The sequence below is a fragment of the Notamacropus eugenii genome, chromosome 4 (assembly GCF_028372415.1).
Source record: "Notamacropus eugenii isolate mMacEug1 chromosome 4, mMacEug1.pri_v2, whole genome shotgun sequence".
NCBI lineage: Eukaryota > Metazoa > Chordata > Mammalia > Diprotodontia > Macropodidae > Notamacropus > Notamacropus eugenii.
Window position 1 is genome coordinate 414,789,569 of NC_092875.1, and position 27,533 is coordinate 414,817,101.

The following is a 27,533-nucleotide window of genomic DNA, read 5'->3' on the forward strand; positions in this document are numbered from 1 at the left end:
AATGCATTCTAAAGTGACAGAACTCACCAAAAGACAGAGTGAAAAAAATTTTCCAGCCAAAGATAACTTAAAAGGACTTCAAGAATGGTCTGTCTCACTTTAATAAAAGGGGAACATAGCCCAGAGCCAGTGGTATCTAGGTAAGCCAGTAGGAGGCTCTTAGTTACAGTACAGATCAACAACTGAGGCCCCAAGATCCTGGTTCATCAGGTTAGTATCATAGCAGGTCAGCTGTGAGTTGTGTAGCCCTAGTGCAGCAGGCAAACTGCCAGCCCTGAAAACCCAGGCACAACAGACTTGACTAGGCCAGGCCACCAATATGTAGTGCCAATATGATATTCACAGTACCTATGGCAGCTATGAACATCCTGGCTCAATTCTGAATTGCAAAATACCACAGGCTCTCCATAAGGAAGGCAGAACCAAAACATTTATTCAGAGACTAGAAAGCCAAATCCAATACAGTAACAAAAATCTATACGCAATAACAGAAAATGCAGAAAATGGCACCATTCCCAAGCCTTACCCTTGCTAGGCTTCCCACAAACCAGCTCCATTAAACAAACTACAAGCAGGCCCTCTTAAACAAAATTACAAACAGGCTCTTTCACTCACACTAGCCAGCTGCTTGATTACTGCATCCTTCCCAGCTCTGACTAGACTGACCAATTTCCTCTCAGTTCAGCTCTAGCTCTACCTCTTCCTGTTCCACCCTTCTTGTTCCACCCATTCAACAAACTCCTCCCACCACAGGCTCCATGGGATTCAGACTCATGTGACTCAAGCTTCCATGTGACCCAGGCAGGTCACATGGGCCTATTAATGAATGGGAAAGATCTTCCCATTTAAATTACCATTACAACACCCCAGCACAATAGGTAAGCCAGAGCCCTGGAGGCCATGGAGCAAAAAGCCCCCAGCACAAGAAGCTTGAGACGGTGTCCCTTTACCCCAGGAGCAGAGCTCAATGTTAAAAGTCAGAAAATATGTTGGGAAATGAGCAAAAAAGATAGGAAAAAGAGCCCTGGCCATAGAGAGCTATTATGGCAACAGTGAAGATCAAACCACAAACTCAGAAGAGAGCAAGCACGTCAAAACACCCACATGCTCAAAGAGGAATATGAATTGGCCTCAAGCCCAAAAAGTCTTCTTGAAAGATCTCAAAATGGATTTTAAAAATCAAATACAAGAAAAATTGGAGAAAAAATAGAGTGAATCAAGAGAATCATGAAAAAGAGTCAACAGCTTGGGCAAAGTAAACAACTCCTTAAAAAGTAAAATTAGTCAAATGGAAAAGAAGGTACAAAAGTTTACTGAAGAAAATAATTCTTCAAAAATTAGAATTGGAAAAGAAGCTAATGACTCTGAAACATGAAGAATCAATTAAACAAAACAAAAAGAAGAAAAAAAGAAGAGAAGTAAAATACCTCTTTGGAAAAAAAATACTGACCTGGAAAATATATCCAGAAGAAATAATTTAAGAATTATTGGACTACCTAAAAGTCATGATAAAATAAAGAGCCTGCATATTAACTGTCAAGAAATTAGCAAGGAAAACTATCCTGATATCCTAGAACCAGAGGGTAAAAATAGTAATTGAAAAAACCCATCGATCACCTCCTGAAAGAAATCTCAAAATGAAAATGCCAAAGATTATTTATAGCCAAATTCCAGAACTCTCAGATCAAGGAGGAAATACTGCAAGCAGCCAGAAAGAAACAATTCAAACATCAAGGAATCACAGTCAAGATTATACAGGACTTACCAGCTTCTAAAGTGAAGGATTGGAGGGCTTGGAATATTACATTCCAGAAGGTAAAAAAGCATGATTTACAACTAAGAATCAACTACTCAACAAAATTGAGCATAGTCTTTTTGGGGGGATGAGGGGGAATGAGGGAGAATGGATATTTAATGAAACAGGGGTCTTTCAAGCATTCCTAATGGAAAGACCAGAGCTGAACAGAAAATTCAGTTTTCAAATTCAAGACTCAAAAGAAGCCTTTAAGAAAAGGTAAACAGGAAAGAAAAAAAAATATTATTCAATAAGGTTAAACCATTTACATTCGTGTGACAATAAGTTAAAATGTTTACATCCCCATTCCCATATGGGAAAATAAAACTCGTAACTCTTAAGAACAGTATCTCTATTAGGGCAAATAGAAGGAGTACATAGACAGAGGGTGTGAGTACAAGTTGACTTTGATGTGATAATATAAAAGAAACTAAGGGATAAAAATGGATAGGAATAAAAGAAGCATTCTTTAAAATGATAAGTAGCATCTGTCTAAAATCATCAGCAAGCATTATCTGTAAGGGAAGAGAAGTCTGGTCAGTAATATCCTATTATCAGTAATGCCTATTATCACCACCATTATTCAATATTGTACTAGAAATATTATCTTAAACAATAAGAGAAAAGGAAATTGGCAATGAGGAAACAAAACTATCACTCTTTACAAGTGAAAGGATGATATACTTGGACAATCTTAGAGAGTCAACTAAAAAAAACTACTTGAAAAAATTAACAACTTTAGCAAAGTTGGAGGATTGAAAATAAATCCACAAAAATCATTAGTATTTCTATATATTATATTTCTATATCAAAACCCAACAACAAGAGATAGAAAAAATTCCATTTAAAATAACTTTTGAAAATATATGATATTTGGCAGTTTACCTTCCAAGACAATTCCAGAAACTATATGAACAGAGTTACAAAATGCTTTTCACACAAATGAAGTCAGATGTAAACAACTGGAAAAATGTAAATTGCTTGTGGATAGGCAAAGCTAATATAATAAAAACGACAGTTCTACCTAAATTAACTTACTTATACAGTGCCTTAAAAATCAAATTCTCAAGAATTATTCCATAAAGCTAGAAAAAAGATAATAACAAAATTAATCTGGAAGAAAAAAGGTCAAGAATAGCAAAGTAATCAAAGAAAAAAAATGCAGGGCTGCTATTCAGTATGAGATTAAGTTCAGGTGCTCAGGTGGGGGCAGGACCACCTCACGAGGCTCAGTTCCCTCAGGGGGTTTATGCAGAGACCTTCAACAATGGATCCAAGCTCCCACCCACCTTGGTAGCCCTCATCTCCTGCCACCTCTGCTGATGCCTCCCAAGGGGTCCTGATTTATGGGGACACCCTACTCCCCTCTCGATCAGCCAAAGAGACCCTCTCACCAACCTTCGGCACCTGTGGGTGGAGGGACCCTCCAGGCAGCCGGAGATTCCGTCCCTGAAACCTGCTCAGTTGTGCTCCTCTCAGTGCCTTGCAGCCAAGGCAGGGCTGGGCTGTGCTCTGGGTCCGGTGTGCGACGGACCTTTTGCGTTGGTTTTTCAGGGCTCTCTGGAACAGAAATCTCCTCCACTCCATTGTTCTGTGGCTTCTGCTGCTCCAGATTTTGTTGGGAGTTCTTCTTTACAGGTATTTTATGGGCTATGGGTTTCGGAGCTAGCATATGTGTGTCTTTCTACTCCGCCATCTTGGCTCCTCCCCAGAATTTTTGAGTCTTAATATGGACTGTAGCATGCTCTTTGCTTTCTTTTGTTGTGGTTATTGTTTCTTCCTTCTTCTGGTTTTTCCCAATGGTTCTAATTTTTCCTCACTACTTGACTGTGGAAATATGTTTAATATGAATGTATATGTATAGTCTATATCATATTGAATGCCATAGTGGGGAGAGGGGAGAGTAAAGAGGGGGCAGAAAATTTAGAACTCAAAATCTTATGCTGAAAGGGAATGCTGAAAACTAAAAATTAATTATTCAATTAATTCAGAAATTCCAGTTCTAAAAGTATGATCTTAAAAAAAATAAATAAAAGTAAAAACCAATCTTAGTTCATGAGCCATACCAAAACAATCATAGTGGTTTGACCCTTGTCTATTGATCACTGAACTCTAGAGTATTAGGCTGAATCTAGTGAGTTGAAATCCAATGCGAATAAAAGTAAGGTCCTGAAATTGGGTACAAAAAGATCAAATAAATTTGGGAAAGCATGGACATTAGGCAATTGTTCTGAAAAATATCTGGTGGTTTTAATGGACTGTAAGCTCCATATAAATTAGCAGCATAATTTGGTAGCCAAAAAATCATAACCAGATTTTGTATGAATTGAAATGCCTAGTTTCCATTATCACTCCTAGGTTCATAGGAATCTCATTGTATTGTTCCCACATCAGATCTCATCCAAAATACTGTATTCAGTTATCGTAGCCATGATTTAAGTAGCACATTAATAAGTTGGAGAATCTCCAAAAAAGGGCAATAAGGATATTGGTAAGCTTTTAGTCCATGACATATGAGGATCAACTGAAGGCACTGGTAAGCCCAAAGAAGAGAAGGTAGAGCAGAAACATTATAGCCATCCTAAAGTAGTTAATGAGATGTCATGTGGATTATTCCATTTGATCTCAGAGCAAATAAGCTCCTTGAGAACAAGGCAACTGTTTTGTTTTTTTTTTTCCCTTTAACCTTTTATGCCTGGATATGCTAGTGTGTGTTTGTCCTTCTTTGCTGAAGAAGACCATGCCATCAGAGAAATAATGACATGACTTGCACTTGACTTTGTTTTGAGTGAGGGAGGGCTGTGCAGATCACCAGCCTCACTTCTCCTCCAGAACCGTCTGAATCCAGTGACCAGATATTCATCAGGATGACTGGAGATGACCCAGGATAGGCAGTTGGGGTTAAGTGACTTGCCCAAGGTCACACAGCTAATGAGTGTCAAGTGTGTGAGGTAAGATTTGAACTCAGGTCCTCCTGACTCCTGTACTGATGCTCTATCCACTGTACCACCTAGGCCATGTACATGGAAGGTGTTTAACCATTTTTTTGTTTAATTGAATTGAAAGATGAGATAAAGGCAAAACAAGGAATAATAGGAGGAAATTTAAAGGAGGCCAATATGGGCTTGATATTAGGAAAAACTTAGAGTCTGAATGCAGATTCAAACATATTTTCTCTCTCTCTCTCTCTCTCTCTCTCTCTCTCTCTCTCTCTCTCTCTCTCTCTCTCTCTCTCCCTGTGGCTTTTCCCTTTGGTTCTGATTCTTCTTTACAACATGACTGATGTGAAAATATATTTAATAGGATTGTACACATTAGCTTATATCAGATTACATGCTGTCTTGGAAATGAAGGAGGGAGCAGAGGGGGCAAAATTTAAAACTCAAAAATTCATAAAAGTGAATATTGAAAACTAAAAATAAATAAACAAAAATTCAAAAAATAATGGGGATGCCTTTATATGCATTAGATCATGAGCTCCTTGCAGACAGGGATTATCTTTTTGCCTTTTTATTCATATGCACAGAACTTAGTAGATAGTAGGTGTTTAATAAATGTGTATAGGCTGGCTGACTGACTTCATTGTATGGGTTGAAATAGATGGCAAATGAGGTTCTTTCTGTCAAATTCTGGGAATCTGCAATCTTGTTTGGGATGAAGGAATTGAAGTCAAGAGAAGCTAAGTAACTTCTGAGATAGCATAATTACTAAGCGCCTAAGGAGAGACTCGAAATCAGGTCCTTTGGACTCATAAGTCCAACATTCTTGTCAACTATGCCATACTGCTTCTCATTATACCACAATATATCACATTACTGTATATATTTCATTGATAATCTTTAATATTTATCCTACTGTATAAAATTTACTAAGAAAAAAACTACTCTTCCTTGAGTACATTTTGTTTTAACAAAAGGAATATAGTCTTTCCCTCATTTCTGCATTTTGATCTCATTATAGCTAAGATGAATATGAAAAAGATAAAAGCATTTACAGTTGAATATATATTCCCCTCTGAAGCCAAATATTAATAGCCTTTAAGTGTGGCAAAAATTTAGAATTTATTATTAAATTAATAGTTTGTAAATTATTTAAGAATGAGAGCAGGCATCACTAAAATCCTTTGTGGCTTCATCAAAAAGAGGTCATGCTACACTAACCTCATTCCTTTTTAAAAAATAAAATCACTAGACTGATAGACCCTGAAAAATGTGTAGATATAGTTTAGCTGGATTTTGGCAAAGCATTTCACAATGTCATATTAGGTTGAGGGAGGTAATCTAGACTACCATGGAGTAGGCAGATTTGGAATTGGCTGAATAACAGACTAAAACAATGGTCATTATTGGTCAATGTCATCTTGGAGGAAAGTGCTAATAATAACTTTCCTTGGCCTTGTGCTAATTAACTTTTTTTTTACTTGTATAACAAGTTTAATATTTTAGCATTTATAAAAGTTTCTCTATGAAGTTAAAAAAATGAAGGCTCAGGGAGACATATTGGTATTTTCATATTTGAAGGGTTATAATATAGAATAAGGTGTATACCCATTCTACACGTCCATAAGGGTAAGAACTAGGGACAATGTTTAGAAATCACAAGATAATGTTTTACAGTGTGAAATAAAGAAAGAGTTCCCAAAATGTGGAGCTTCTCAAAAATGGAATGAACTACTTTAGGAAGTATTGGCTTCCCCTTCACTAGAGGGCTTCTAGAAAACACTACATAGGTTCCTAGCTTAGGATATTATAGAATTTTTTCTAAGTATAAGTTGTTCTAAGTGATATCTGAGGTACATTCCAGGTCTGAAATTGTATTATTTCGTGATTCAGTGTTTGACAGCTTGTTTTCACTTTTCTTGTTTTGTTTTGTCTTGTTAAGGATTTTTATCAACAGATCAATACCAAAAACATTTTTTCCTGCCAATTATTAAAGGGTGGAGAAGTTACTCTCACAAACTGGAAGTGTAACTTGAAATGGATATTAGCAAAGAATTGCTGAAGTCATGTCTGAGGATAACTCAATAATACAAATATGAATTTCTAAACCTGATCATTTGGGTTTCATTTTAATTTGACAAAACAAAATTATCTATTAAAGAAATTCCAAAACTCTTAATATTCCTTTAAGCTATTGAAGCACAAGATAGTACTCAAATTTTTGTGACCCACTGTATATGTATATGTGTAAATTCATATGTATATGCATATGTGTAGTACATGTGTATATATACATGTCTATCCAGATGTATGTATATACATGTGAGCATATCTGCATGTATCATTCTATCACCACTTCAATAAAAGAATTTAATTACGTCTTTTTGCCTTCCTTTTAAGTTTATTTATATTTTTAAAAATCTGTATATTTTTGACATTGCACAAATTGGACACAAATGATTTCTTTGAATAAGAAAATTTTCAACTTCAGCACCTAAACATTTACTATATGCTTGTTAAATTCCGATTAGTAATTTTTTTTCCAGAAAGGGGAGGTTAAGATAATTTTTACATGGTTGTGAAGATTGAATTTGCAACTTAAATTTGGCCTTTTGAAATTTTAAAAGTATCTTTTCAAATACTGAAGTTGCAGACTTTTCTGCAATAGAGTATTCTAAAACATTTAATCCATTCCCTAGAGATAAGTGGAGATGCCTTAATCTCAAACCTACAGTGAATTATCTCTTACACAAATTATAACATGAAATAGACCTATGATTTTTACTGCAATCAAAATTTCATTCTTGTGTCATCTCTGAGAGTTTATTATTATTCCAACCATATAACTGTGCAAACTGAGGCATAAAAGCATCCAATTTTCAACTAACTTAATTTTAAAGATTCTCACTATCATTTGGGAATAATTTATTTTGCAACAGAGAACAAGTTTCCTGAAAACAGAAATATCCAATTTTGTGTTTCAAAGTTTCACTTGATTTCTCCTAATGATAACAACTTACCTGCATATAAGTCCTTAATATTTTATGAGGCACTTTCCTCCCAGACACCCATCATTTTAGCCAGCCCTATCACCACTATGCAGTTTGCGTTGTTTCTTTGTTCCTTTTAGAATTTCCAAATGATTAATCTGCTTTTCCTAATTATTAGCTAGCCAAACTGTACAGACTTATCCCTTCTTATCTTTTATCATCAATTTGGACTGCCAAATCTCTTAATCTTCCTTTCCACTAATCTCCGAGTTTCCTCCAGCGTACTGATCTCCTTCTGGTTGGCAGCACAAATGGAGCAATACCACAAAAATAGCTGAAATTTATTCCTGTAATGACTTTCTAACCTTTATACCTTGTTACTAAATATAAGAAAGCAGTAAAGGCGAAGTTTTGCTTACATAGAAGGAGGCATGACAACAATTAGCAATCATCTGCTGAATAGAGGCTAGGTAGACCTCCAAAGCAGAAGGACGAAATTAAAAATGACCTCGGGAACCCAAGTTGTTAGTGTTTGTCATGTATTTTTCCCATATTTACTGGATTGACTGTGTGTTTCCTATAGCATGAGTCCCTGAATGTTTTTACCAGAAAAAAAAATGGGCCAATTATGTGGCCAACGAACAGCCTGAAGGTTTTGTTGATATTCATGCATTTCTGAAACATCAAATAAGATTTTTAAATCCACCAAGGGTTTTCTTTTTTCTTTTTTGTAATGGTATCACTGACTCACTTTCACTGCAAAGTTATTGCTATGAGGCATCAATCATTGTCAGGAGTACTGACAGGAATGTCAGAGGAAGTAAATTGATTACATGTCAAGTACTTGTAGGTTATCAGTGGGAAGTACTATCAAAAATGAGCATTTGCATCCCTTGTCATTAATATTGCCCAGTAATAAATAGTAAGAGATAGATATGGATATGTTCTTGATTAAGATAAATATGTGCTTTTGACCTCAAATACCTTCCAACTTAAAAATATGTCATTATTTTGAAATTAGAAGTACTTTTTATGCAGAGGCCCACAAGATGGGGAAAAATCACACTTAAAACACACCAATTAATCTTATTTTTAATTCACAATTGATATCTATGCATTTAGATGTGGTAATGAGATAGTACTATAAAGATAATTATTATCTTCATTAATAATTCACATAGTACCTTCTATCCTGATAACTGTAATTGTGCATCATTACTATTAAATCAGCATGCTTATTGAGCCACCTTGATTAAATATATAGACTGGATTAATGGAGAGAGAGAGGACTGAGGGTGACAAGTTTCATTTAAGGAAGTTGTCACACGTCAAGCTTAACTAAAATAAAATGTAGAAAAAAATGGCTCTGGGAAAGAAATTAGGGAAAAGAGGAGACTCAATGACTATAACTTAGGAAGTTTGTTGGAAAACTTGCCAGTGGAGTAGAGAAAGGTTTCTACTTGGATGGTGAAATTTGTCTCCCCAAAAAGTGCTGAGAAATTAAAAGGTAGTCATAGAATTGCTCCATTTGTATGACTTCCTTCATATTTTGTTTCCTTCTGTGCATTTAAAAATGACTATCTTTTAATTTTAAACTATACATTTACTTCTTAAAATAGACTCTAAAACTAGATAATAGAAGTTCTGCTGTATAATCTTTTCTCTTGTTCTTTATACACTGAAATAGGTTTTTGTTGAGGTTTGTTAATTTCAAAATTAAAAAGAAAAAAATTTGAAGACTGAGGGGTGGCACATGATCCAAAATGGTGAGCCTGAAAGATAAGATGGTGGATGGGATGATGAAGGAAGGGGATGCATTTTGATTTAAAGGCAATGAGTCTTTTCTGTTGCTACTGTCATTATTTGTTTTTGATGTGGAGCGTTCCAGATAACAAGAACTTGTTTTGCTGACGACAGCTGCTGCTTCTTGGAGCAGTGATGAAAAGTTGCTTCTTATAAGATGCTGCTTAGTCATGTGTACCATCTAGTACAGAGGATAACATCTTTTTTTGCTAAGTACGTATCCACAAATGGGCAGATCTTGGTGGAAAAGTAGGTTAGTAATGAGTGAAGCTCCCTCAGTAGTGTCAGCACTCCGAACTGGTTGCTTTGTTCTTTTTGAAATACAGTGTCACGTCTCAATGCTGATTTCAAAGCAATCTACCATTCTCCTTGGGAAGTGAAAAGCAAAGTCTGAGTTTCCCCTCAGAATAAAATTGGCTTGAATAAGCATTGTGCACGCAAGTAGATAGTGGAGCTACCCACTGTCGTGTTTGTCCTTTGTTGCTGAAGAAAACCATGCCATCAGAGAAATTATCATATGACTTGCACTTGACTTTGTTTAGAGTAAGGGAGGGCTGTGCAGGTCACCAGCCTCACTTCTTCTCCAGAGTCATCTGAATCCAGTGACCAGATATTCATCAGGATGACTGGAGATGACCCAGGATGCACGGGGAGACTTTGAGCCTTTTAGGCCAAGGTTTTTGTAGGTACTCACTTAGGGTGAGGTAACACCCATTCATCAAATAGGCCTGTTTAAGAAGTAGCCAAGGCATGGCCCCTTTAATGAGGCCAAGAAAAGAAAGACATCAGGTTGGGAGAACAATTCATTTATGACATACATAGCCTACCAGTGAAGTTCTATAGTTTTCAAACAGACAGCTATAACAGTCATGTAGCAAAATATGGTTTTGGAGAGCACTTTATTTAATTTCCTCCTAATAATAACTCTGTGAGGCAAGTGCTACAAATATTATTATACCCTTTTACAGATTAGGAGACTGAGGCCCACAGAGGTGAAATGACTTGTGCAAAATGATGAAGCTGGTAAGTGGATAAAGCGGGGATTTGTAGCAATAAGCACCCCGGCACACAGGAGGGCCTGATGCACAGTGTCATAAATGTTTTGAGGTGTCAATAATCACTTTAATCAAACACGTACACCAACAGAGAAAATACAAGTAGGACCAACAGACAGTGCTTCCAACTGTCTGACCATAGGCAATACATACATCATTACCAGAGAGAGAAGCACCAACGTCTTGGTTTTCAAAGCCAGGGGGCTTCTTAAAACAGCTGCCCACAGACTCATCTGGCACATGAACCTTCTTCCAAAAACTAAGCCCCAAAGACAATCCTCACCTTAGAGTATATATATATATATATATATATATATATATATATATATATATACTCTTTTCAGAGCTGGAGGGCATGACCCCTAGTGACCCAGTGACTCACCAGCAATCAACAAAAGGTGTGGGTCCCCAAACAAAACAATCTTCCCCCAACACCTCCACCTGAGACCTAAAGATTTTTAACTCCCATTACAGGATTCTAACTTAGATTTTTCTGATTACAAGTCTCTCTCTGTATCTGTAAATGTCATACCACTTCCTGTCATGACTCATTCTTAAATGGTATTTTCATCCATAAATTAAAACAATAGTAACAATGTCCAGAAAGCACATGAACACAGGTAAATCAAGTCGATAGTTTTGTAATATGGAAGACAGTGAACTACTGCTATTAATAAAAGCAATTATAATAAAAAAAAGACATATCAAAAAGAATATAATTATTCCAGGTCATTAATGTTTCTCTAACACTTTGTTCCTTGAGACACTGAGAGAGAGAGGGAGAGAGGGAGGGAGAGAGGGAGAGAGAAGGAGAGAGAAGGAGGGAGAAGGAGGGAGAGAGAGGGAGGGAGGAAAAAAAGAAAAAAGAAAGAAAAAAAGAAAGAAAAAGAAAGAAAGGAAGGAAGAAAGAAAGGAAAAACTCAGAGTTCTCAAAAGAAAACACCAAACTCATAAATTAAGATTATTTATGTGGCTAATAAGTATTTGCTCCTACTAATCGATCAGCATTTACTTTACTAATAGGGAAAATTGAAGAAGAATTGTAGTATTGAGAATTTCTTAGAATTACTCCTACACATTTTTGAAAATTCTGCTGGATTTGATGCTTTCCTAAAAAGAACACATTATTATAATTAATTTAATTTTTTGAATGACAACATGATATTATAAACAGAGATGATTGGGACAAGATATTCAGTTCCTGCCTCTGACCCATATTTGCTCTCCCAACTCCTTTATCTCACGGGTAAACACATTGAGCCTCAGCCACAATGGCTCACAGATGATCACACAAGTATTAGATGTCAGAGGCAGTACCTGAATCTAGGTATTCTTGGCTCCAGGGGCAGTGCTCAGTCTATCGTACCAGTTCGCCTCTTTCCTGAGTCATTTACTGTTCAGTGTTTTCATCTTTTGGGTGTTTATTTGTTTTCTTACTAGATTTGTGATTTCTTTGATGTAGAATTCTCTCAATTATGAAATTCCCAAAACAACTGAAAAACAACAATTTCTGGTATTTACATTGTTTGAAGTTTCTCTGGGACACTTAGAAGTTAAATGACTTTCCCAGGGTCACCTAGAAAAGATGTGTCCGAAGTAGGATTTAAAAGCCAAATGGTTCTAACTCTCAATCAAATCCTGTATCAACTGTGCCACACTGTCTTACTCTATAATATGAGTGAATTAGACTAGCCTCTGTTAAGCGTCTTTTCAGAAGCAGAAACAATTAGAAGCCAAAGTGGATAGATCAATGGACCTAGAGTCAAGAACAAGTGTGTTCAAATGCAATCTTACATATTTATTTGGTGTGTGCCTCAATTTACTCAACTGTAAAATGGGAAGAATGGCAGTGCCTCCCTCCCAGCATGGTTGGAAGAATCAAGAGAGACAATATTTGTAAAAATATTTAGTTCAGTGACTGGCATATAATAAATGAACTTTAAAATGTTTATTTCCTTTCTTCCTATAATCCCCTGACTAGGATTTTTAGTCTTTGCCATTCTCATACTATGCTTTCAAGGTTTAATTAGCCGTAGGATGAGTTTTTTGCTATAAATAATCTTTAGTCATGTACAATGTTGTTTGTATTGTGCATGATATATACACAGAACTCCTATATCCCTGAAATTCTAAGGCCCTTATTAATGTAAGATACAGTCTCCCACAGAGATATTCTCAGAGCAAAGTTTTCAATGCAATTAGTTAAACTAAAACCAAATGTCTTCTGGCCAAATTAAGGGGGAACAAAAAGCATCTGAAAATGTGAAATGCTATTCATTTCTGAATTGTCAGCAAAACATATATATACATACATATGTATATACACACATATGTGCATATATGTGTGTGTATATACATATGTATGTATATATAGTATATGTATGTGTATGTGTGTATATGTATACACACATATGAACATACATAATGAGAGAGAGTATGTATTAGCAGGTGACTTTGCATGGAGCAAGTTTTTCAAACTGAAGTGTTATCAAATTAGAAGAGACTTGGTCAACTCAGACTCTTATGGGGACATCATTTTAAAAACAGAAGTGCCCCTAACCCATCTGTTACTCTGGCAATCCCACAGAAGATGACCTGATACAGGGGAAGATTAGGGAAGTCTCAAATGAGCACAGAACAGTCTTTTTTCACTAAAGTCAATAAGATGAACCCTTCCTTCAGTAACTAGAAAAATGGAATTGCATTTATATTTTAACTTCTTGATCTATTTCTCCCACAGGGAATTTCATCGCCAACTTTCTACCTGTATTCCACAATAAAATATTGTCCACACAAGCAAAGTAACTGGATATTTTTGGTTGAGGGTTTCTGTACATTTCATTAACAAGAGCAGTTCCATATCACAATTTTAAATTTGTCACAGTTTCCATCTATGTGTAAGGAAACTTGTATTCAAAATTCTTAATTAGAGGATCATAGATCTAAAGCTACAAGCAACCTTAAAGACCATCTAGAAATCTGAAGATAAGTTAGATTGAGCAACTGGCCGAAAGTCACACAGAAAGAATGAATTTGAACTCAGAACCTCTGACCCTAAAAGCATTGGTCTTTCCATTCTATCACACTAAAAATAGTCTGAGGTAATGGAAAGAGCAATGGATCTGTTCTCAGAGGACCTAAGCTTAATTCTTCTCTTTACCACTTAGGAGCTATGTGACCCTGAACAAGTCAATCAGCCTCTCTGTGTCTCAGTTTTCTCATTTGTAAAATGAGATACTTGTGATGGAGGAGTAGAAAGGCACACATAAGCAGGTTCTCCCCACACAGCCCATAAAATACCTATAGGGAGGGACTCTCAACAAATTTTGGAGCAGCAGAAGTGGAGAACAACAGAGTGGAAGAGATTTCCAGACCAGGGTGACCTGAAAGGCCCGTGGGAAATGTCGGTTGCACCAGACTGGAGCAGAGCCCAGCTCAGCCTTGGCCAAGTGGCATGGCACAACTCTGGGAAGAGGACACCTTGGGGGTGGAATCTCCAGTCCTGGCAGCAGCGGGTCCACAGCAACCCACAGGCCCCAAAGGTTAGTGATGGGGTTTTTTCAGCTGGCTGGGAAGGGAGAAGGGCCTTCCCATAGCTCAGGCCTCAGGCAGCAGGGCAGCAGAGGCTACACTGGGCAGGCCACAGCAGTTCCTACCGCAGCCTGTACAGCTGCCTGCATCCATTGTTGGAGTGTAAAAACCCCTGGGGGCACTGAGGAGCTGAATATTACCTCAGCCCTATGTAGAGGCCCTGAGGGAGCTGGTCTTTGTCTCACATTGAATAGCAGCCCTGCCCATCCAGCTTATCTGAAAATCAGCCCCCAGTGCTGACTTGGTGGAAACTTGAGACCAGGTGGCTGTGGAGAGGTAACTGCTAAGAATCTGGGCACAAAAATCCCTCTCTGTGCCCAGACCAGTGTACACACTTGATTGTGCCACTTTGGAGGAACTTAGATCTTAGAGATTCACAGAGTATATCCTACTATTGACAAAGGACCCAAAAGTTGAGTAACTGGTTGGGAAAATGACCAGAAAAGGGGAAAAAAATAAGACTATAGAAAGTCACTTTCTTGGTGAACAGATATCTTCTCCCATCCTTTCAGATGAGGAAGAACAATGCTTACCATCAGGGAAAGACTTAAAAGTCCAGGCTTTTATATCTCAAATATCCAAAAAAAATATTCAATGTTCTCAGGCCATGGAAGAACTCAAAAAGGATTTTGAAAACCAAGTAAGAGAGGTGGAGGAAAAACTGGGAAGAAAAATGAGATAGATACAAGAAAAGTGGGTCAACACGTTACTAAAGTAGACCCAAAAAAATGCTGAAGAAAATAACATCTTTAAAAAGAGGCTAATTCAATTGGCAAAAGCGGTTCAAAAACCCAATGAGGAGAAGAATGCTTTAAAAAACAGAATTAGCTAAATGGAAAAAGAGGTTTAAAAGCTCACTGACAAAAATAGTTCTTTAAAAATTAGAATGGAACACATGGAGGCTAGTGACTTTATGAGAAACCAAGAAATCACAAAACAAAACCAAAAGAATGAAAAATGGAAGATAATGTGAAATATCTCATTGCAAAAACAACTGACCTGGAAAATAGATCCAGGAGAGACAATTTAAAAATTATGGGACTACCTGAAAGCCATGATCAAAAAAAGAGCCTAGACATCATCTTTCAAGAAATTATCAAGGAAAACTGCCCTGAGATTCTAGAACCAGGGGGCAAAATAAATATAGAAAGAATCCACTGACCACCTCCTGAAAGAGATCAAAAAGAGAAACTCCTAGGAACATTGTGGCCAAATTCCAGAGTTCCCAGGTCAAGGAGAAAATATTGCAAGCTGCTAGAAAGAAATAATTCAAGTATTGTGGAAATACAATCAGGATAACATAAGATCTAGCAGCTTCTACATTATGGGATTGAAGGGCTTGGAATATGATATTCTGGAAGTCAAAGGAACTAGGACTAAAACAAAGAATCACCTACCCAGAAAAACTGAGTATAATACTTCAGAGGAAAAAATGGTCTTTTAATGAAATAGAGGACTTTCAAGAATTCTTGATGGAAATTTGACTGAAATTTGACTTAATTTCAGAGCTGAAAAGAAAATATGACTTCCAAACACAAGAATCAAGAGAAGCCTGAAAAGGCAAACAACAAAGAGAAATCATAAGGGACTTACTAAAGTTTAACTATTTATATTCCTACATGGAAAGGCAATATTTGTAACTCTTGAAACTTTTTCAGTATCTGGATAGTTGGTGGGATTACACACACACACACACACACACACACACACACAGCACAGGGTGAATTGAATAGGATGGGATCATATCTTTAAAAAATGAAATTAAGAGGTAAGAGAGAAATATATTGGGAGGAGAAAGGGAGAAATGGAATGGGGCAAATTATCTCTCATAAAAGAGGGAAGTAAAAGACTTTTTAGTGGAGGGAAAAAGAGGGGAGGTGAGAGAAAACATGAAGTTGACTCTCATTACATTCGACTAAAGGAAGGAATAAAATGCACACTCATTTTAGTATGAAAACCTATCTTACAATACAGGAAAGTGGGGGAGAAGAGGATAAGCAGGGTGGGGGGGGATGATGGAAGGGAGGGCAATGGGAGGAGGGAGCAATTTGAAGTCAGCACTCTTGGGGAGGGACAAGATCAAAAGAGAGAATAGAAGCAATTGGGGGCAGGATAGGATGGAGGGAAATATAGTTAGTCTTACACAACACGACTATTATGGAAGTCATTTGCAAAACTACACAGATATGGCCTATATTGAATTGCTTGCTTTCCCAAAGGGAATGGGTGGTGAGGGAGGGATGAAGAGAAGTTGGAACACAAAGTCTTAGGAACAACTGTTGAGTACTGTTCTTACTACTAGGAAATAAGAAATACAGGTAATGGGGTATAGAAAGCTATAGTCCCCTACAGGACAAAAGAGATGGTGGGGATAAGGGAAGGGAGGGATGTTAGAAGGGAGAGCAGATTGGTGATAGGGGTAATTAGAATGCTCAGTGTTTTGGGGTGGGGGGAGGGGAGAAATGAGAAGAAAATTTGGAACCCAAAATTTTGTGGAAATGAGTGTTGAAAACTTAAATAAATAATTTAAAAAAAAAATGAGATATTTGCACTACCTACATTACAAGATTTTTGGGAGAAAAGCGCTTTGTAAACAGAAATGTGAATATGTATTCAAAGACTGGATATCTTCAGTATAAAATTGAGTGCTTGAAAAAGCCCAATAAAATGTTATTTTGTTTGTTTCTTTTTTAAATTTAAGGATTAAGTATATCCCCATAGTTACTTCCTTGTCAAACTGGTGTGTCTAGTGAGGAGAGCCATCACAGATCTGTCCTCCCTGACTTGTTAAGAGGTATCTCCCTTCAAAGCATGACATATAAAGTCTGATAAGTGATAGAAGACTAAGGCTGAAGATGCCTCTGAATTCTTGTGAAGAAAGGAAAATAAATTTGTCCAATAAACTTTGTTTTCTTCTTATCAATATTCACATTCCTGAAAAAGAGAGAGGTACATTTATTACCTGGTTGATAATCCTGAGGAACTCATTTATTATCTCCAAAAGGTTCATTTTTTGTATTTGTGGAGTGGTAGGGAATTAATAACATAAATCCATCTGCCTTCTCCCTGTTTATGCTCTATTCCCCCCTTAACTCTTTAGTGAACATTTCTGAGCTAATTTTTAATTTCTAAGAAATGATATACCATTATTTACTCCTTGGAAGTCCCTCCTAAAGCAGCCATATTTAATGTAGGAATATAAGCCTGTAGTACTTGAATCAATGTTACAGTTAGGACAAGAGGTAAATGAATTTCAGTTGCCTTATGTTGTCATAGGTGTTTTCATAGATTATCTTAAAGACATTTTACCAGTCTGCTCCCAATATCAGAATTTCAGAGATTTCTTTGCATTTAAGCAATTATTCTAAAAATAAGTCACTTTGTCTTACAATGGATATTATGAGAATTATTCACTATGAAGTGAGGAATACACAGTCCTAATACCATATCTTCTACAGTCTTCATCAAACACAGTCAAAGTGAAAAAAAAACAGAATGGAATAGGGGCAGAGAGCTATGCTTCTTTGATCTTCCCAGGAAAATGCTCTTTCCCATCCCCTGAAAGTATTCTGCATATATTTCAAACAGAGACTCTTCCAGTGCTATGTCATTAGGGGACTGGGAGGGAGTGAAGCAGATAGAGATGCCAACCATCCCTGCTGATTTTCTTGTCCTTTTCATGTACCACATATGGGGCCTACTTCCTAATCCAGTGGGGCCCTGAGTCAATTAGCATAAAATCTCTTCACTCTCTTGCTCTTACAGGATGTTCCACAAGAACATCAAAGCAATTCTACCCCTTTTCCAGGTTCCTTTGGCTCCAGTTTCTCCAGCAAGCTGTGAGGCCAGCCTCAGTGAACCTCACAAGATCCATCTCCATCCGTTTCAACAAGAGGCTAAGCCTCAGGAGTAATCCTTGAAGGATGTATTTTGATTAATCTTTCAACCATCAACTTTTTTAAAATTAATTAATTTATTTGTGGTTTTCAGCATTCATTTTCACAAGATTTTGAGTTCCAAATTTTCTCCCCATCTCTTCCCTCCCCAACCCCAAAAACCCATGCATTCTGATTACCTCTTCTCCCAATCTGCCCTCCCTTCTATCACATCCCTCCCTCCTCTTATCCCCATCTTCTCTCTTTTTTTGTAGGGCAAGATGAATTTCTATACACCATTACCTGTATTTCCCAGTTGCATGCAGAAGCAATTCTCAACATTCGTTCCTAAAACTTTGAGTTCCAACTTCTCTCTCATCCTCCCTTCCCACTCATCCCCAATGAGAAGGCAAGCAATTCAATATAGGCTGTATATATGTGCAGTTTTGCAAAAGACTTCCATAATAGTCATGTTGTGAAAGACTAACTACATTTCTCTTCATTGTATCCTGCCCCCATTTATTCTATTCTCTCTTTTGACTTTGTCCCTCCCCTAAAGTGTTTACTTCTAAGTACTCCCTCCTCCCATTTGACCTTCCTTCTATCATCCCCCCACCCCACTTATCCACTTGTTCCCCACCTTCCTGTAGTGTAAGATAGATTTTCATACCAAATTGAGTGTGCCTGTTATTCCCTCCTCAAGTCAAATGTAATGAGAGTAAGCTTCACTTTTTCCCTCTCACTTCCCCCCTTTTACACTCCATTGAAAAAGCTTTTTCTTGTCTCTCTTATGAATGAAAATTTGCCCCTTTCCATTTCTCCCTTTCTCCTCCCAATATACTCCTCTCTCATCCCTTAAATTTATTTTTTTAGATAACATCCCTTCCTATTCAACTCACTCTGTGCTGTGCTGTGTGTGTGTGTGTGTGTGTGTGTGTGTGTATAATCCCTCCAACTACCCAAATATTGAGAAATATTTCAAGAGTTACACAAATGATCTTTCTATGTAGGAATGTAAACACTTCATAAGTCCCTTATGTTTCTCTTTCCTGTTTACCTTTTCCTGCTTCTCTTGATTCTTGTGTTTGAAAGTCAAATTTTCTAGTCAGCTCTGGTCTTTTTTTCAAGAATACTTGAAAGTCCTCTATTTCATTGAATGACTATTTTTCCCCTGAAGTATTATACTCAGTTTTGCTGGGTAGGTGATTCTTGGTTTTAATCCTAATTCCTTTGACTTCTGGAATATCATATTCCAAGTCCTGCAATACCTTAATGTAGAAGCTGCTAGATCTTGTGTTATCCTGATTGACTTGAAATGGTGGGTTTTTTGTTTTGTTTTTTTAAAGTAAACCCATATTGTATAATACATGGTAGGGAATAAGATGTAAGAAAACTGAAAAAGATAGCAAGGGGATAGGTTATGAAAAGCTTTCAATACCAAAAAGAGAAGCATATATTTGATCCTGTTGATAATAGAAAAACACTAGAGTACAGTGAAGTGGGGGAGGGGGTGGAAATGATATGGTCAGACCTATGCTTTAGTAAAATCAACTTTGCAGCTGAGTAGATGATGAATTGGAGCAGAGAGAGACTTGAGGCAAGGAAACTTTTTAGAAGGGTATTGCATTAATCTAGGCAAAAGGTCTAGGACCTAGGACTGAACTAGTTGGCTTCTATATGAGCAAAGAGAAAAGAATGCATGAGACATGCTGTGAGTATATAAAAAATGGCAACGGGTTGGATGTGAGGTGAGATGTAAGCCTAGTGAAAGGAAGGATGATGATATCCTAGAGAGTAATCTGGAGAGGGTTTGGAATGAAAGATAGTGAAAAATGGTTTGGACATGTTGAGTTTGAGATATTTGAAAGGCCTCCTTTTTGAGATATCCAAGAAGCAGATAAAGAAGTATATTGGAATTCTCTCGTATAAAGATAAGAGCTTGGTAGGAAATAAGATTGTGCTCTAGAATTTGTTTAGAGTCATTTTTTTACAGGTATTTTACAGGCTGGGGGTGGGGAGAGCTTCTACAGGTCCGTCCTTCTACTCCGCCATCTTGGCTCCAAATCACCAACTTTTCTCAACAATATTTTGTCTGGACTAACTGACAAATGGTTAACCTACTCTCATTCCTTTATATTTAATTCATTCTACTGATTCCATGCCCTTGACTGTCAATGTACTGTTCCCAGTTCAATATTCACCACTCCCTCACACTTATCTACCTTAATCTTCCTTTCTAAAATTTTCCCAATTCAGATGTGCCTGCCCTTTACCACTGTACCCTCTGGAACTCCTGCTCCATAATTAACAAATACTCCTCCATCTTAGATCTCTTTCTAGTCCTTTCTTCTGGTTCTCACTGAGACATACTTCCTCTTCTAGATGAAACAACTTCCCTCATCCTGCTTTTCCAGTATCAGCTACACTTTATTTCATGTACCCAACTCACTGATCATAGTGGAGGAATCAGAATATTCCTTGTTTCCCATTGCTACTACTAGACTTTTCCTTGGCTACCTTCACTAAGCAACATCTCTTCCTTTAAGATTCAAGCTACGCAAATTTATCACAAAATCCAAGTCCTCATGGTTGTTATCTAGAAACTCACAGAACATTTTCCTTTCTTCCTCACTGACCCTTCTTTATCCATGAAGTCAACTGCTTTGTCAGGTTAGTCTCTTACTGATGTCTATGATTTGAATATCAAAGATTAGAGAAGGTCCCTTGGTAAACTTGGAGAATTAAACACACACAAAAACATACACATACATAGATAGTTGCAGTGGTGATCATTTTATGGTCATTCTTCAAAATGAAGGAATTATATTACCACACAATTTTGTCAGAAAAAAATCACACTTAGGAAAAATCAACACAATTCATTCTTTTTCTTCTAAAAATTTGTACTTAATTGCAACTGTAACAAATCATATTAAAACATAAGATGAAAAAACTTTTCATAACGTGTTTCTTTTTAAAAAGGCAAAGTACCATATAAATATTATTTCACACACACACACACACACACACACACACACTTTAGTATGAAAAGTTAGTCCCTATTTTAAGTGTATTAACTTTAAGCAGTCTTTTTCTAGAATCAATTTCCCTCTAGTAAAGAGGACCTCATATATTTATTTATAGGTGTACATGTTGATTCCTTACAATAGAATATAAGTTCCTTGAGGACAGAGATTGCTTCTTTTTTTGTCTATTCCTCCATGCTTATTACAGGACCTGGCATTTAGTAGTTTCTCAAATGCTCATTTGCTGGCTGGCTGGCTAGAAGGAAGGAAGTTAGGAATGATGAAAAAAATGTCACCCGGAGGCCATAGGGAAAAGAAAAAGTCAAACAAAAAACAACAAACCTGGGAAACAATGACAGACATTTATTTTATGCAAAAGAAGGGCAAGTCATCAATTCTGTCTTCTCTGGGCACCTAATGAAGGCTGTCAAAATATTTTGCCTAAGATAATAATCATGGCAGAATATATCCAATAAAGAACTTGTTTCCTTTTCCCCCTCAATGCCTTATCTAGTTCATAATGAGTAAATATATGTCTTGAGCCCAGGAAAATAGAATTTGATTCATATTAGATTTTCACTAAAATTCTATTAAATGAATTTCTATCAAATGCTTATTATGGAGTTACTTTTAAGCCAGAAACATGTTGTAACTTTTAGTGAATTAATATTCTCTTGTGACTAGTAAAAACATATTTGCTTTTCTAGCTTAAATTAGTTTATAATATGAGGTCAATTTATACACTGCACCAGCCTGAGAGATAGAAAATGAGATGGACCCAGAATAAAATAAACAAGCTAGAATTATCAATATTTAGGAAATGTCAATGAACCTGAATTTCTCACTGTTAAGAAAGTCCATCTTTCCAACACCAATATTATCCCAGTGATGCTACATGGCTGAGTAGGATAGGATGCTATAGGAGCAAAAACTCATCAGATGACCATCTCCATAATAGGCTGTCTCTACACTCAAGTCATTATCCTCAACCTTTCCTACTTCCATACTCTAACCATCACACTCCTTTCCCTAGATACCAATAGATTCTGCCCTGTGACTATGTTCTAATAGGTGAATTTTCTGCTCATCTGCCTAGAACCAGTTGCCCACACCACTTCTCAACCATCTCTACACCATGTTACCAAGCCTAATCACTACCCCCCACCTCCCCTTTATGTGATGTCTTCCAATAGCAGAATATAAACTACAAGAGGGCAAGAACTGACTTTCTTGCTGGTATTTGAATCTCCAGTGCTTAGCTTAGGGTCTGGCACACAGTAGGTGCTTAATGAAAGCTTTATCTATTGATTTACCTGATCATAGTGGCAAGTGATTGAAAGATGGGGATTAAAAGACTTAGTGGCCATAAGGAGGCTTCTGTATATTACTAATGGTGACCTGTATAGGAAAAATAGTATAAATTACATCATTAAGGACATGTATGATTAAAAAATGAAACAAGCTAGTCATGTAAGAAGAAGAGCTTGCAAGATAACGACAGCCAAAGTGAACAAAGATCTACCTAGAAAATATATCTAAGTAACAGCAACAAAGCAAAACAAAATAGAGGAAAGAATCTAGCACGTTGGACAGAGCAGAAAGGAGATTTGTGGAAAAACATAATCAAAAATAGCACAGGATGAGAAGGTATGGACAAGTTATGGTATTGGGAAGGAAAAGGAGTATGCAGACCAATGAGATTAGAGAACTACTAAATTACTATGATGCTAAAGTATAGGTGAGACCTTAATGGGATCTTGGATATATTTGATAAAACTATTATGTAATTAAATGCCTCCCCCAATAGAATTTCAGTTCCTTTAGGGCAAGGACAATTTCATTTTTCTCTTTCTATCCTAAGTGGAAAGCATAGTTCCTGACACATAGTGGGTATCTTATAAATACTTGTCCCTTGATTCCTTAATGAAACATTTAAATATATGGCTTATGGAATCAAAGTCATGACTTCATAGGTATACTTTGGAACTTTAGATGAATGCTGTTTATTGGTTCCATGACTGCTTGGATTGTGGGGCCCAGAATTGCTGAGGTTATTTTCCAAACCAACTGCGTGATTGTATGACAGCCTAGATCAATCAGACTGCCACTTATGCATAGGCCACAGGCAACAAGCAGCAAAGCCTCTCTCTTTTTTTATGCCCTTGGGGTGTGGTCCCCTTGGCTCCTAGATCTCAACTGATAAAATCACCTTCCCACCCCACCTATCCCCCAGCCTCTTCAGTTTTTCACCCAGCAAGGGCTCCAGGGCATGATAAAAGCCAAGGAAATTGCCTGGTCTTCTAGTTTAGTTTAGAAGTCAGGACACATTCTTCCCTCTGTCATACTTGAGCAGAGAGGTGGACCATGCCCTTCTCTTCCTTTACCAATACCAATCTCCAGGGAATTCTCAGGCTTCTTTACTCTAGCCCAAGGAACACATCAAGGACTCCAATTCTTAAGCCTCCCCACTCCACTAAAATGCTTCTTGGGCACTAAAAACTTCTAGCTACTGAGGTCACTCCATCTTATCCTACCCCGTGGAAAGTAGCAAAGGCCTCTCTGATATTGAAAGTCACTCCTCCTTCTTCACTTCACCTCAATGAAAGTGGTGAAATACCCTTCCGCTATCTACTCCTTGGAATGGCAAGTAAAATAGAATCTTTTGCTGTTTTTGCTTTACTAAAAGTGCCTCTGATTGAATAATGTGATTAAGAAGGATCTTTCCCACCCATTGATGGGCCTGCCCATGGTGGGAAGCTTGATTAGTAGAGTTGTTTTTTCGGAGTGCCCCAAGTACCTTTTTATTCTATTGAGGCAGTGGGTCAGAGAGTTATGCCCTCTGGCTCTAAAAAGTATATAAATACTCTGAACATGAGGTTTTATTTTGGGGCTTACTGAGTGGAAGTGTTTCTTTGGCCAGAGAGATTCTGGGAAACTGCTAAGAAGCACCCCCCCCCCCCCCCAATAAAATCCAGAAGTTGATGCTTCCCTCTCTGGTAACTGTGTATATATGTAATGGAAGCATGTCTGTTGACTTTTGATTTCTCTGTATTTTCTCTGAAATTTTGATTTAGATTTTCTCTGATATCTGTGCTTGATTAAAGTGATAGTTAACCCCTTGAAAGTTGTTTTTCTTTTATGAATGCAGATATAAGAACCTGTAGTAGCAGGTACCCCCATGTATGTTGGGGTGCATACTGTTTTACTCCTATTATACGGAAAGGATTCTCTTTGCCTCCTGAATCTGAGAGAATTGACTCCTGCCCCAAGAGTGAAAGAGCAGTATTTCTCTCTCTTCCAGTTCTACTTTCAATCCGAACCCTGACCACAGACTTCCTTCCACCTGATTCGTAAGCTAATAGGAGCTTGAGTTAGCAGGTAGGTCATATTTAAAAGGGTTGTCACACCTGTCTTCCATTTTGAAGAGAAAAATAAGTAGTAAATTCTTAATGTATCCCAATAAAGAAATCATTTCCCATAAAAAAGACCAAAGAGAGAAATTGTCTTTCAAAATATAAGCTGAAGTGTCAGTGAATAGGATAGAAAAAAAAATGTTAAGTTAGAGTTGAATTGCAGAACAATAAAGGAAATGAAGACTCCAACTCATAAAAATGAAGAAAAGTGAAAGAAAGTTAGTTAAATTGCAAAGAAACATTTGAGAAGTAAGAATATCATTGCAAAATTTCAATTGAAAGAATAAATAAGGTCAAACAAAAATCAATGGATAACAAAATAAAAGGAAGAGAACAAGCTTTGTATACAACAGAATTAGAAAGAGGGGCTAATGGATACACATAACAAAATAAGACATTTGGAAATCAAAGCAAGAAATGCAATCATTAAATTATTTGGGATCCCAAAAGGCACTGAGAAGTAACAAAGATAGAAACTGTATTTGAAATGTGAAAGAAAACTTTCCAGAGTGAATAAGATAGTATGTAAAGTCTGAAATTATTCACTTCTCAACCCTTTGCAATCAGAGTTCCAATTTCATTAGTCAACTGGAACTGCTCTCTTCAAAATTACCAAAGATTACTTAGTTACTAATCTGATGGTCTTTTCTCAGTCTCCATCCTTCCTGACTTCTTTGTAGCATTTGACACTAGTGATTCTTTTCTTTTGGACTAGGGGTTCTTAACTTGGAGTCCCTGAACTTGTATTTTTAAAAGTACTTTAGTATATATATATATATATATATATATATATATATATATATATATATATATATATATATATATATATATATATATATATATATATATATATATATATATATATACATACATGTATATATGTATATATGTATATGTATATATATGCATATATATGTATATATATGTATATATATGTGTGTGTGTAATTGGTTTTCTTTGAAATTCTATATATTTCAAGTAATGAATTAAAAAATGTTATCCTGAGAAGTGGTCCATAGTCTTCACCAAATTGTCAAGGTCGGGGCGGGGGAAGAGAGACAGAGAGAGAGAGACAGACAGGGAGAGAGACAGAGAGAGACAGAGAGAGAGAGAGAGACAGAGAGAGAGATTGTGATTGAGAGAGAGACTGTGATTGAAAGAGATTTTAATAAACTCTGTATACTATGGCTCCTCTGAGTTTTTATCACACTATTCTCTTATCTCTTCTGCTGAATCACCACCGCATAATGATCTCTCACTGGAATATACTGTAAAGATCTAACCTGAACCTTTAACCTTTTCATTATTTACAATCTCTCTTAATGACCTCATCGCTCAATTCACCATGGCACCTAGCTGCCTCACAGATGGGAATGAGAAAGGAGTAAGGAATCACAGAGGCAAAATTCCAATCTATAATGTGAAGAATGTTAAACCTCTAGGAGAATTATAAACAGCAGAAAAATAGTTTGTTTCACTAATGAGTTTGAACAATTAAAATGAATATAGAAGGTTAAGACAAATTTCATTCCCTCCAGGAAATATCTAAGCCACTATAAAGAAAATATTAGGAGACAAATCAAATACATTACTTTACTTTTGAAATAAAGAGTATGAATTCTGCCAAGGAAAGAAAAGGAGTTACAGAATGAATCATGAAACAAAAACCATCCAGTTGTTGCTTGCATGAATCACTTTTTTTTTTTTTAATTTTTTTATTTTTTTAATGTTTAACAATCACTGCCATACAATTGCGATTTTATCCCTCCCCACCCACCCCCCACTACCTCCCTCCCTCCCCACGACTGCATACAATTCTGTATAGATTCTACATATACTTTCCTATTGAGTATATTTTCACTATAGTCATGCTATGTAGTCAGACTAAGATAAATGAAGGAATCCGTATAACAAATCAGAACATGATACACAAACAGATACACATACACAAACATGATCTGCTACATTATGTGAGTGATTTCCATATTTCTCTCTCTGAGTGTGGAAGGCATTTTGCCTTGAGGTCCACCATTGGGATTTTTTTTTTTTTCAGAAGTTCTTGTGTTATTACAAAAATCTAAGTCTACCAGAAAAAACTCTCACACACTGTGGTTGTTGCTGTGCATAAAGTTCTCCTGGTTCTGCTCCTTTCACTCAGCATCAGGTCATATAAGTCCTTCCAGGCCTCTCTGAAGTCTTCTTGTTCATCATTTCTTATGGCACAATAGTACTCCATTACATTCATATACCATAATTTATTCAGCCATTCCCCAATTGATGGACATCCCCTTGACTTCCAGTTTTTGGCAACTACATAGAGTGCTGCTATAAATATTTTTGTACATGTGGGACCCTTTCCCATTTTTATGATCTCTTGGGGATATAGTCCTAGTAGCGATATTGCTGGGTCAAAGGGTATGCACATTTTTGTAGCCCTTTGGGCATAGTTCCAAATTGCTCTCCAGAATGGTTGGATGCGCTCACAGCTCCACCAACAATGAATTAGTGTTCCAACTCTCCCACATCCTCTCCAGCATTTATCATTTTCTTGTTCTGTCATGTTTGCCAATCTTATAGGTGTGATGTGGTACCTCAGAGTTGTTTTGATTTGCATCTCTCTAACCAATAGTGATTTAGAGCATTTTTTCATATGATTATAGATAGCTTTAATTTCTTCCTCTGAAAATTGCCTGTTCATATCCTTTGACCATTTATCAATTGGGGAATGACTTGTATGATTATACATTTGGGTCAGTTCTCTATATATTCTAGAAATGAGGCCTTTATCCCCGAGCTTAGCTGTAAAAATTTTTTCCCAATTTACTACATCCCTCTGGATTTTGGTTGCATTGGGTTTGGTTGTGCAAAAACTTCTCAGTTTAATGTACTCAAAGTTATCCATTTTGCATTTCATAATGCATTCTATCTCTCCTTTAGTAAAGAATTCTTCCCTTCTCCATAGATCTGATAAATACACTATTCCTTGCTTCTCCAGTTTATTCATGGTATCAATCTTTATACCTAAATCATGTACCCATTTGGACTT

At 36.8% G+C, this 27,533-nt stretch overlaps 1 pseudogene; it reads left to right on the top strand.

Annotated features, from left to right (window-relative positions):
• Positions 1–13,983: 13,983 nt before the first annotated feature.
• The window catches only part of LOC140502669 (protein FAM136A pseudogene), an 87,613-nt pseudogene continuing 74,063 nt past the window's right edge, over positions 13,984–27,533 (top strand).